This window comes from Hevea brasiliensis, chromosome 10 (assembly GCF_030052815.1).
Source record: "Hevea brasiliensis isolate MT/VB/25A 57/8 chromosome 10, ASM3005281v1, whole genome shotgun sequence".
Taxonomy (NCBI): domain Eukaryota; kingdom Viridiplantae; phylum Streptophyta; class Magnoliopsida; order Malpighiales; family Euphorbiaceae; genus Hevea; species Hevea brasiliensis.
The window spans coordinates 53,958,955-53,973,129 of NC_079502.1; positions in this window are offsets into that span (position 1 = coordinate 53,958,955).

Genomic DNA, 14,175 nt, shown 5'->3' on the forward strand with positions numbered 1-14,175 from the left:
AATAGGTTTGGTTTGCAATTAAATTGCAAAGTCCCTAGCATGACTTGAAACCAAATCTAGATTATTGGATGTATAGTATAAGTTAAATTTATATTTAAAGTGTTTAAATATGAATTTAATTAATGAGAAATTAATTAATAGAGATTAATTAATTAATTTATATTTGATATAAATTGATTAGAAGAAGAAAAATAATTATTTTGGGTTAAGAACTCAAAATTAAGACACAGGGGCATTTTGGTCATTTCACAGTGTGACACGTGGCACCATGAGATGGTGACACATGGAATTACACATAAGCTTGCCAAATGTTTTTTTTTTTTAATTATGTAAGATGATTAAAATCAAGATTAAATATAGGTTTGACACTTGGCACAATGTGATTGGGTTACTTAAACCTAGAGCTAATCAAAGGGTGACATGTGGCAAGGGTTTAATGTGTTAACCTAGCTATATAAGTGTTGTTATGAAAAGAAAAACAAGCAGCAGCCACTCCTCTCCTTTGTCACGCCATTTTGAGGCTCTCCATCTATTCTTCTTCATCTCTCATCAATTCAAAGAGATTAGCCATCAATCTCTTGAATTAAGAACACTAGAAATTGTTTCTAGTGTCCTGTTTACATCTCTTATCTCTTAACAGGAAGAACTTGAATTTCTAATTAATAGAAAAAGCTTTAGAAGCTGTTCAAGGTCTGTCATAGGTGTTCTTGGTGTGGACAAGCTAGAGGGACAACATCTGGTGTCCTAAAGACGAATCTCAAAGGCGCAGACACGCTGCAGTGCATCAAGAATTTAGTGTAATCGTTCTTGATTTAATCTAGGGTTCTAAAATTAATCTTATTAATTGTAAAATCTTAAATGGAAAATAAAAATTCAAAAACATATTAAAAGAGTTTTAATATGTTGTTTATCATTGAAATCAAATAGATAAAAATAAATCTTGCATGATGCATGTGACCCTAGATGAAAATTTTTGAATTCAATGGTATAAACTTGTATTTTTCACGCTTCTGTTCCTTCAATTGGTATCAGAGCCGCTATATTTGCCATTTAGATTGATGTTTATATGATTTAATTGTGTGTTTGATCATGAGATCAAAAGTTCATTACTGGTTGCAAAGCCAAGGTGGCGGCACAAATGATGAACACCATGGTGCGCATGGTTGATGCACCACAATGGTGTGCAAAGGTAAATGGATGGTGAATGTGCATTTGTTGTATGATCTAAGATCCATTTTATGTCTAATTAAATTATTTAATTAGAATTTTTATCACACAATTAAATTATGATTCAAATTAGAATTTTAAAAATTGTTTGAATGTGATTCAAATCTGAATTTTAAAAGTTGTTTGAATGTGATTCAAATCTGAATTTTTAAAGTTGTTTGAATCATATTTAAATACGATTTTTTAAAATTGATTGAATAAAATTCAGATTTGATGTTTTAAAAAATGTTTGAATGTGATTCAATTCTGATTTTTTAAAAAATGTTTGAATGTGATTCAAATCTGAATTTTTAAAGTTGTTTGAATGTGATTCAAATCTGAATTTTTAAATTTGTTTAAATGAGATTCAAATCTGAATTTTTAAATTTATTTGAATCATATTCAAATTTGGATTTTTAAGTTGAATATGAGATATTCAATTTAATTTAAGTATGTATGTTTTATTTAATTGTTAAATAGTGATATGCATGATGGATGATCATGGACTATAAAAGACCAATGTGATTGGATTTATTTCTTTTATGTTTCTTTGGGATTGTAAATTAATTAATTTATTTTAATTTATTTTGGGCATTTATTATTAAGTTTGTAATAATTTTTGGGTTGTAATTTCATTTATTTAAGTTCTTGTAAATTCACCTTGGTATGCCAAGGATTACTATGTAATATTGGATTGCAAGAAGTTCAAGGAGGTCAAGAGCATTGGTGGGACTAGTGGGAGGAATTCAAGATCAAGTGTTGATTATGTACTCCTTTAGCAACTCTTGTAAAATGAATGAATGAAATGCACCTACGAATGCCCTGATTCAATTCTTGGTGGCTCAGAATTGAATCCCTTAAAAAGTCCATGATCATACCATATTTATTGCTTATCCATGAATGCATGAGATGTATGGGAATGTATGCTATTATATGATATATGCATGCTAATTGGATAATGTGCAAAGTGAGACCTTAATAGTAATTAGAATGACCATAAAATCTTCCAAACAAATGATTAAGTTGGAAATGCTATAATTAAAGTAATTATAACATAGGCCCTCCATTGGGGCAATTATTTTAAGAAATTTTAAATAGTTGCATAAGATGTAATTAATTTAAGAGATTTTCTTAAGAATAATTGCTAAGCATGAGATGTTGTAAATATGTAAATAGTTTGGTGGCCAATATTGGATGTACCTGAGGACATTAAAATTATTTGCATGATTACTGGCTCAATGGGATCAACTTAACTAATGCAAGATAAGTCAATAATGGATGTACCTGAGATTTTGAGCATTAGGGGCTAGGTAAAGGATTGAACCTCACATGAGATGTGATGGGCAAGAAGTTGCTCACTTATAGTTTATTGTAATTCCAATAATGGATGTACCTGAGGATGATCAATAGAATTATAAGAATTCAATCACCCACTAGAAATCCATCCAACTAGGATTTCCGTTTTCTACTTTGGAAGTGTAGGATTCGCTAAGTTAGTAGGAGGACCAATTTGATTAAAAGACCATAATCATTTTGGTTAATTACATGATACATTTACTAATTAATCTGGTTATTTTCTGCAGTTAATTTTCTGATAAAAATAAGCATAGAACAACCACCACCATCCAATATCCTTGCAAGCATACTTGATCGCAATAGGTTGACAGGACCTAATCTGTCTGATTGGCTAAGAAATTTGAAACTTGTCCTGAACCTTAAACATATAGGATATGTTCTAGATTCAAATGTTCCTGGTCCCTTACCTCCAGAGACCACACAAGAGGAACATGAAACTTTGGATAAGTGGAAGGAGCATGATATGAGAGCTAAGTGTTACATGCTTGCTTCCATGAGTAATGAGTTACAAAAGCAGCATGAGAACATGTTGAGTGCGAGTGAGATCCTCCTTCACCTACAAGAGTTGTATGGTGAGCACAGTAGGAATGCTAGGTATGAGATATCTAGGTAGCTGTTCCGCATGAGGATGTCTAAGGGACAGAATGTTGGGGATCATGTTCACAAGATGATTCGGCTGATTGAGCAGTTAGAACATCTTGACTTCAACATGGATTTCCAACTACAAACTGATTTGATCCTTTAGTCCCTTTCTGAGTCTTTTGGGAATTTTATGACAAATTTCCATATGACTCAACAGGAATGCACCTTAGCTGGTTTACTCAACATGCTGGTTATTGCCCAAAAGAATATGCCAGGCAATAAAGGAAAAGAGGTAGCTTTGATTGCATCTTCTTCTACTGGAAAGTCCAACAAGAAAAAGGACAATAAGAAAAAGAAATCTTAGATTCCTGGTCCTTCTAAGAAAATAGCTAAATAGAAAAGGAAAACCAAAGCTGACAAAGGCAAAGGAAAGTGTTTCTATTTAGCTAAACAGAAAAGGAAAACCAAAGCTAACAAAGGCAAAGGAAAGTGTTTCCATTGCCAACAGGAAAGTATTTCCATTGCCAGTAAGAAAGTGTTTCCAGTGGCCAGAGTATAGCAATCTAAATGAATGTAATGCCATGGTGAAAGCTAACTCAAGTTCAAAATATATTTGGCACTTAAGGATATGTCATGTTATAGAAGATAGGACTACAAAATTGGAGAAAATGGGTATTCTATCCTCATTAGGCTCTGAGCCTACTCCAACTTGTGAATCGTGCCTTCAGGGCAAAATGACTATATCACCCTTTGTTGGACAAGGGCTAAGGGCTGAAAATATTTTGGAGCTAATACATAGTGATGTATGTGGTCCATTTAAGGAAATGGCTAAAGGCAGTTTTCATTATTTTATTACCTTTACTGATGATAAATCAAGGTTTGGGTATTTGTATTTGATGAAATACAAACATGAATCCTTTGAAAAGTTTAAAGAATTTAAATCTGAAGTAGAAAATCAAACAAGAAAGAGTATTAAAAGCTCTTCGATCAGATTGTGGAGGTGAATATTTGAGTACTGAATTTGATGAATACTTGAGAGAGCACGGCATTGTTTCTCAACTGACTCCTCCAGGAATGCCACAGCTAAATGGTGTATCTGAAAGGAGAAATTGTACCATATTGGATATGGTATGTAGTATGATGAGCTATACTGATATGCCAATCTTCTTTTGGGGATTTGCATTAGAATTAGCTTTGTATATTCTGAATAGGATTCCATCAAAATCAGTTTCTTCCTCACCTTATGAGATATGGCATGGAAGAAAACCAAGTCTTAAGCATGTTAAGATTTGGGGTTATCCAGTTTATATCAAAAAGCTGAACACTGATAAATTGGAGACCAGATCAGAAAAAGGTTGATTTGTTGGATATCCAAAAGATAGTTTTGGATATTATTTTTATTTGCCTACTTCACAAAAGGTTGTGATAAGTAGAGATGCCACATTTCTTGAACAACAGTTTGATCAAGAAGGAGGCAAAGGAAGGCAAATAGAGTTAGAATTGGAGAATTTTGACCAACCAACAGATCAGATGGATATAGATCCATCTAGTCAACCTATACCCATTGATGAAACATCTACAGCTTTTCCTCGTAGAACAACCAGGGTATCTCACCCACCAGTGAGATATGATTTTCTTCATGAAGAAGAACAAGAGTTGTCTACTCATGAAGAAGTAGATCATGGAGATGATCCACTTACCTATGAAGAAGCTATATCAGATATAGATTCTTCAAAATGGATTGATGCTATGAAATCCGAGATTGATTCTATGTATAAGAATCAAGTTTGGGATCTTGTTGACCCACCTGAAGGTATTGTACCTATAGGGAACAAATGGGGTTTCAAGAAGAAAATTGATTCTGATGGAAAGGTAGAGACCTATAAGGCAAGGCTAGTAGCGAAAGGGTTTCGCCAAAGGCAAGGAGTCGACTATGAGGAGACTTTCTCGCCTGTTGCCATGCTTAAATCAATTAGGATTTTATTTGTAATAGCTGCATACTATGATTATGAGATTTAGCAGATGGATGTCAAAACAGCTTTTCTCAATGGATACATTGAAGAAAACGATTTCATGGAACAACCTAGGGGTTTTGAATCCCAAGATGGTTTCAAGGTATGCAAGCTAAAGCGATCCATTTATGGGTTGAAACAAGCTTCGAGGAGTTGGAACATCCGTTTTGATGCAGCCATTAAATCCTTTGGTTTCATAAAAAATGAGGATGAGCCATTTATATATAAGAAGGTTAGTGACAGTGCTATCACTTTCCTTGTCTTATATGTGGATGACTTACTATTGATGGGTAATGACACAGGTATGTTGACAACTATAAAGGTATGGTTGTCAAATATATTCTCTATGAAAGACTTAGGGGAGGCAACCTATATTCTTGGGATTCGCATATATAGAGATAGAGCAAAAAGAATAATTGGTTTATCCCAAAGTCTATACTTGGAAAAGGTGTTAAAGAGGTTTAACATGCTTGATTCCAAGAGAGGATTGTTACCAGTGAGACTTGGTATCCACCTTTCTAAAGAGATGTCTCCAAAGACTCTTGAAGAAAGAGATAAGATGGCCAGGATTCCATATGCTTCGGCTATTGGAAGTTTAATGTATGCAATGTTGTGTACTAGGCCAGATATTGCATATGCTGTTAGTTTGACTAGCAGGTATTAATCCAATCCAGGTTTGGAACACTGGATAGCTATTAAGAATATCCTTAAACACTTGAGAAGAACTAAGGATTTATTCTTGATTTATAGAGGTGGAGACTTGCAATTGGATGGTTATACTGATTTTGATTTCCAATCAGATATCGATGATAGAAAGTCTACCTCTGGATATGTGTTCATTTGTAATGGAGGTGCAGTCAGTTGAAATAGTTCCAAACAGAGCACGATTGTAGATTCCACTACAGAGGCTGGGTATATTGCTGCATCATATGCTGCAAAGGAAGTTGTTTGGATAAAGAAGTTCATGACAGAACTTACAGTAGTTCCTTCAATTGAGTCAGTAGTTCCACTACACTGTGACAACAATGGAGCAGTCATACAGGCTAAGGAACTAAGGTCTCACCAGAAATCCAAACACATAGAAAGGCGCTACCACATTATCAGAGAAATAGTTGGGCGAGGCGATGTAGCCATGTAGAAAATAGTATCAGCTGAAAATCCAGCTGATCCATTCACAAAGCCTATGTCACAAACTCAGTTAGACCGACATCTTGAGAAGATATGTCTAAGATATTGTAATGAATGGCTCTAGTGCTAGTGAGAGATTGTTAGTAGTATGCCCTAGAGCATATCATTTAGTATGTATCTTGTACATATTTTTATTAATAAAAGGCATTTCCACTTATCTGTTTACATAATATATTTATGTGTAATAGAAAAGGTCCATTGATATTTTGTTAGAAATATTATTCTTAAGTTGTTAAGAATATGAGTGACAATATTTCTAGCACAAAGTATCATAAATAGGTTCACAATCGAGGATACTTCATAATAAGGACATGACTTATACAGAAAGATTGTATTTATATTTGTTCCCAAGTTATTTATATGAGATAAAAATAAGATGGAATGCTGAGTCTCATGCCTTATAAAAAACATGATAGGCACTTATAAATGATAAGTAGGCCGAACCAGTGACACTTATGACAAGCACATGGAGTTTACTCTTGTCAATGTTTTGTCATAAATCATATCAGTGCATATAATCTTTAGACCTGAGATAGCACAGTTATCTTGTATATAGGTAGTTTGAGTTTGATACTGCTTTCATACTTGTACTGTGTATGGGTATATGGGCATCTGTTGGCTCCTACTAGTTATATATGGAGGTAGGTGTTGATCAAGATGGAATCTGTTCCTCTAAGTAAATAGAGATAAAATCCTATGTTCATTTAATTGTTCTTGATGTTTCAAGTTCCTGGCCAGGACAGATAGATTTATTCAGAAAAGAGTTTCTGATGAGAAAATCTTTTTAATCAAGAACTGGAATTAAAAGAGAACATAATATTCATCGCAAATGGAGTTTGACATAAACCATGACTCCAGCTTGAGTTGGGATTTTGTAACAAAAAGATTCTAGTGCATGGTAACATATGATTATAGGTTCATTTAAGGTAAACCTTATTACTAATTGGGTGGCCATGGCATGCTATGCTATGTGTTAACCATGGTCTATGAGGTTCATAAAATGATTTAGAGAAATCATTTATGGTAAGAAAGAGTTCTGATGATATTAAGAGTTGATATCATGTCTCATTGCCAATTAGTGATGAGCCTAGTAAGTCACACACATACACAAGTTATCACCTATTTAAATATGATTTAATTAATTAATTAATTAAAGAATTTAATTGATTAATTAAATATGTTTGGTTTGCAATTAAATTGCAAAGTTCCTAGCATGACTTGAAATCAAATCTAGATTATTGGATGTATAGTATAAGTTAAATTTATATTTAAAGTGTTGAAATATGAATTTAATTAATGAGAAATTAATTAATAGAGATTAATTAATTAACTTATATTTGATATAAATTGATTAGAAGAAGAAAAATAATTATTTTGGGTTAAGAACTCAAAATTAAGACACAGGGGCATTTTGGTCATTTCACAGTGTGACACGTGGCACCATGAGATGGTGACACATGGGATTACATATAAGCTTGCCAAATGTTTTTTTTTTTAATCATGTAAGATGATTAAAATCAAGATTAAATATAGGTTTGACACTTGGCACAATGTGATTGGGTCACTTAAACCTAACGCTAATCAAAGGGTGACATGTGGCAAGGGTTTAATGTGTTAACCTAGCTATATAAGTGTTGTTATGAAAAGAAAAATAAGCAGTAGCCACTCCTCTCCTTTGTCACGCCATTTTGAGGCTCTCCATCTATTCTTCTTCATCTCTCATCAATTCAAAGAGATTAGCCATCAATCTCTTGAATTAAGAACACTATAAATTGTTTCTAATGTCCTGTTTACATCTTTAATCTCTTAAAAGGCAGAACTTGAATTTCTAATTAATAGAAAAAGCTTTAGAAGCTGTTCAAGGGCTGCCATAGGTGTTCTTGGTGTGGAAAAGGTAAAGGGACAACATCTGGTATCTTGAAGACGAATCTCAAAGGCGCAGACACGCTGCAGTGCATCAAGAGGTTAGTGTAATCGTTCTTGATTTAATCTAGGGTTCTAAAATTAATCTGATTAATTTTAAAATCTTAAATGAAAAATACAGATCCAAAACATATTAAAAGAGTTTTAATATGTTGTTTATCATTGAAATCAAATAGATAAAAATAAATCTTGCATGATGCATGTGACCCTGGATGAAAATTTTTGAATTCAATGGTATAAACTTGTATTTTTCACGCTTTTGTTCCTTCAAGTTCAACATTATAGGTTGACTAAAGAAAGCAATAGTATTAATTAAATTTAATTATTGAACTTTATTATTAGAAACAATTTAAAAGAGTTCTGAAACACTTTAAATTGTGTGTTTCAGTTAGCAAAGACTCAGAGAAGGAGAAGGAACCACTGAGTCAAGGCCAAGAGGCATTTATCAGAGGTTTGTGCACAACAGTTATTTCTTTTGAATTTTCAATTGAAATAAATTTTGACAATTTGTATATTATTGCTTAAATTATGAAAAATTTGTTTGAATGATATTTGATGGATACTTATTGCTTGAAAAATATTACAAATAGTTTGAAACCACAGCTATCATGTATATTGATTGAATTCCTCACTAGCTTGTCTAGTGGGATGAATTGGCTTTGAATTCCCTCTCTGATTGAAGTGTTGAGGTGTGTGTCAATTGAGGACGAATAGGATGAGTACTCATATTATTGCTAGCTAGCTATGTTATTCCTCATTAGCCATTGGCTTTTGGGACAAATTGAAATATGGAATCATGATTAAGCTGTGTGTGTGATTTATTGATATTTATTGTGATATTGTGAAATGGGGTTTAATTCTTTATGACATTTACTGTCTTTTCAATTCAACTATGATTTTAAGTATCCACAGTTTATACGATTTATGGTTTATGGTTTTAAATTGCATTTTCTTAATGTTGTGCACCACTGAGGCATTGGCTCAGTGATAGCTTTTTCATTACTGTCGCAAGTAGACAGACAGACAGAGCAGCAGAGCAGGCTGCTTGTGCTACATTTTGAGATTTCGCCGGGTATATTAAGTATACCATATTTTTGTAATTTTTATTGTAATGTATGTGCACTGTATGTATATATTGTACTGGTCTTGAGCAGTTGTAAACTAAAATTGTAAAATAAAGTTGTAAATTATTTTGGTCTGTAAAAATGTTGTATTACAATTCTTTTATTTCAGCTTTTGAAATACTCATTTATTTTGCACTTTATCTTTGGAATTGCTGAAAATGATATTGAATTGAGTTTGAACTGTGTTGAGGATACTGATTTGAGTTGAGCCATATTGGAGTTTGGGATTGAACAAATATATTGGAAGTGCTTTTTACAGGTTTTGAAGAATTGTTTTATTGAAAATACAGATGGCACTTTGCCAAAATTTTTACAAAAATTATTAATACTTCAGATTTGTTAATTGGTTCACTTCAGTTAAAAAAAAAATTTTACACCTATCAAAAGTGCTCACCACTGTAAAAAGAAATAAGAAAAGGTTTAAAATCCCTTGTAGTGCATTTAATGAGTTATCAGTAGGCGAAGTTTGGTAATTCATTAGGTATACTACGGGATCATGTTATATCGTACGGAGGGGTAAGGTGTGACCTGTTTTGTTGTAATACCCTCATAGTAGGCAGTTCCGTACAATCTGCTGTTCTGGCAACTGATGTCTGTCCGGACAATTAGGATGTGCAGAACCATAATTAAGTCACCTAGAAAAGCTATAAATAAAAATAAATAGAAATTACATGAAGGTAAAAAGGAAATAAAGAAAAAAAAGCATAATGGGTTAAATGAGCCAAGGCCACTGTGATAGGTAACCGAACCGGGAAGTGACTGCGAGCTCAGTCGCTACCCTAATTTTGTGTGAGACCCTATGGCACCTCAAGTCTAAGAAAAATTGCAAAACTAATGGTAGTGTGAAAATCATAGAAAAGAATAGGGAACCAGTTCAAAAAATTGAATCAGAGTTCAGGAAGTAACCTAGTGCTATTAGAAAAACGTATCAAACTGATAAGGGGCAAAATGGTCAATTCACCCTTAGAGGTGACACTTGGCCTAAATCTCCATTAAAATGTAGGAAATTAAAATTATAAAAAAATAATTAAAAACATAAGAGGTATATGGAAGGAAAGGAAAAAAGGAAAAGAAAAGAAATTTAAATAGAGGGAATTATGACATCACACCTATGCAAGCATGACATCATAAAAAGTTATAATTTAAAAATTTGAAATTATGGATAAATGTTAAGATAAGAGACCAATTAGAAAAAAAAAAGAAGAAAAAAAAAGCATTATCTTCTTCTCGTAGCCATCCCACTCCCTCTCTCTTTCACTCTTTCTCTCAAACCTCCATTGATGAGTTTTGGGAGCTCTTAAAACCCTAAAAATTCTTCATAATTTCCATACTTCCGAATACAAAACTTTGATATCTAACCTTGCTTAAAACTTTGGGAGCAAAAAGGAAGAAGATAAGTGAAGAATTGGAGGCCTTGGAAATTCAATAAAGAGGTAAGTGCAATTAACCTTATATGAGTTGTTTAATTGTCATAATTAGGTGGATTGAGTTGAAATTTCATTGAAATGAAAGAATTCATGCTTGTATGGGAATAAGGAAAATTCAACTAGCCATTGAAGTTTATAGTTTTAATGTGTTTTAAATGAATTGAACATGAATTCTTGGTTAAACGATGTTGTATAGATGATTGAGGTAACGAGTTGCATGAAATTGCATGATTTTGGGATGACAAGAATTAGGGTTTGGGGTGAAAATTAGGGTTTTGGGGACTTTGACCAATTGATAGTTGTGATGCTTAAATTTGGTCAATTAGGGTGTTTATAAATGCAATTTGATGAATGGGATTGAAATGAGTGTGAGTGTGAAATGATTGAATTCTGGACAGCTTGACCTTTGTCCATTGAAGAGGCTATAAGTTGAATTTTTTTACGCCAATTGGTGTAAGACCAATGGGAGATGAAAATATGGTCATAATGTAACATTTTTCATGCAGAAACCTTGCCTAAAAACTAACCCCAAGTTGACCTGAAATTTGCTTGGATCCGGATTTGGTACCCTATTGCTGGACAGAATTGACCAAATGAATAGTACATGTTCAAATGGTTATAACTTTGTGTAGAGAGGTCCAAATGACCTGATTTTTGTGGCCATGGAAAGATTAGACATAGTAGAACAACTTTCATGAGGAACACAAACCAGAATTCTGAACATAACACATTCAACTTGTTAACCAAATTTGACTCACCAAAACTGCCAGAACCAAAAATTGGACCAGAATTCTGGAATTGACCAATACAGCTAGTTATGGTTAAAGTGCTATAACTTGAGGTACAAAACTCCAAATAGAGTGATTCAATAGGGAAATTAAAGTAGACACATTAAGGAACAACTTTGATGAAGAAAGTTTAACCAAATTTCCATTGTAGATTGGTTTAATTGAACAGTAAACTTTCGAGACAAAAACTGTGAATTTGAAATTTCTCTTAGGAAGCTTTGAATTGAATTTGGCAACCAATGCCAATAAATGTAAAACCCAAAATGTGGTATTATAGTGTATTTAGAAATGGTATACCTATTAATTATAAAAAAGTCAACATTTTACATAACTAGTCAATTGAATAGTAACCCCATAACCATAAATACAAGAATTTAACTTATGAGACCTAATAGGTAAATTTAGTATGTAAAAATGAAATTATTGGAATTAATTATTAGAAATAGTTTGAAGGCGTATTGAAATACTTTAAAATTATGTATTTCAGTTGGAAAGGAGCCACTCAAGGAAAGAGGAAAAATTGGATTAGGTCAAGACAACTAAAGAGGTTTTGGCATAACTAGTCCTTAATTAATAAGTGTTTTACATATTTCAATTGATTAAATGATTATATTTTTTTCATGTATTATGTTTATCAAATATTGATTTTGTCTCAACAATTATTGAATATTGTTATGGTGTGAATGAAATTGATTTTGGGAAATTATGATTGAAATGGGGTTTGCATGGAAAATGGAAAATATTACTTACTGAGATTGACATGAAAATGATTTGTATTGTGATTATACGCTCACAAAAAGGCAATGAAATTTTTTTGATGTTTTTTTTTTATTTCTCATTACTGATGCTCGACATGGTTATTACCCGTCCCTCATTTATTGAGGAGACACCGGTGTCAGCTTTGTTTTGAATACCATGATATGTGTACATTGATGATTTGATCTTCCTCATATAAGAGGTTAGATCTTAGTTGAAGATGGCCCTTTCGGAATTTAATTTGTTATGGTGTGATGGATGGAATGTGCACGATTCGATCTACCCTATCATAGGAAGTGAGAATAACTTCGAAGATGGCCCTTACGGAATAGTCTTGCATTAAGTCAATGAGAATAAGAATGGATTTGAAAGTGAACATCTGTGCTTCTAAAATGATATCTTTGGTTTATATTTTTATACTTTCCTTTTTAGGGAAATTGAATGTTTATTTTCATAATTTGATGTGAATATTTCAAATGTGCATTTATGATTTGGTAAATCTTAATTATTGATCAATGTCATTCAAATAAATGATTTGCACTATTGAAAACATTGACTTTGATTTTATGTATCATGAAGAAATTGAATATTTCCAATCTCTTTGTTATGATTTTGTCAAAGTATAGTGTACTAAATTTTAAATTATTAGTTGTGCATCACTAAGTTCGCTGCTTAGCGATAGCTTTGTATGCTGTCGCAGGTGAAAGGAAGGATAGAGCAGCTGAGTGAGATCACTTGAAGCTGTGTCTTGAAGACGTGTTGAGATTAATTTTGGGTATATTATGGGTATACCTCTAGACATTAGATTTTGATGTAATTATGTAACTATTTGTATGTAAATACGTTCGAGCAGCTATATAAAAACTCTTGTAATATTATTTTGGAATGTACTCAAATGCAATTATTGTAATATTAATATGAGATTTTATTTACTTGTATATATTTTTGTAAAATTAATTTTATCACCCCAATGAATGTAATATTTAAATTCTCTCTGAGTCTTATATATAATGAATCATTTTCTTATGATGGGTTTTAGTGAGAATGGAATGAAATAATTTTAGTTAATTACTTGAAACGAATTGTTAAATGTTGAGATTGGATTGGAATATTTTTTGTAAATTGCCTTTTAAGGTGAATTGAAGAACTGTTTTTACCTGATTTTAGCCGCAACCACACGGGTCACAAAATTTTAAAAATACCTAATTATTCCTAAATAAGTTTTATGACATATACTTGAATTGAGACCATTTAAGATAAATTTTTTTCATCACGTTAAATTTTAAAAATGCATTTGTTTTGTTAAAATCCTTTGTAGTATATTTAATAGATTATCAGTTGGCGAAGTTCGATAATTTATTAGGTATACTACAGGATCATGTCATACCTTACGGAGGGGTAGGGTGTGACATGTTTAAGTGGTATCAGAGCATAGTTTTCAAAGCATGATTTAAACTGTGAATTTAATTATTTTTCTCGATAAGTACAATTGCTCAAATGTTTGATACATATAGTACATTTACATCGTAAATATGAACTAATGGAGAGAAAACTCCTTGTGTAGATTATTCAGGGAATAGAAGATTCTGTGAATAGAAATGGAAGAGGGACATAAAATAGTAAAACAATCGAATACAGTTGAGGCACAAGAGGAGGCCCCAACTCCTCAGAGTGTCAGAGATCCAACTGCACCAGTTTCGCCTATGCAGATTTCTGCACAAATGGCCCAGCAATTGGCTATGTATTTTCAATAACTAGCTAGCAGTATATCAGCCCAAACCCAACCCCCACAAGGTCAACATGGAAAAGGAAA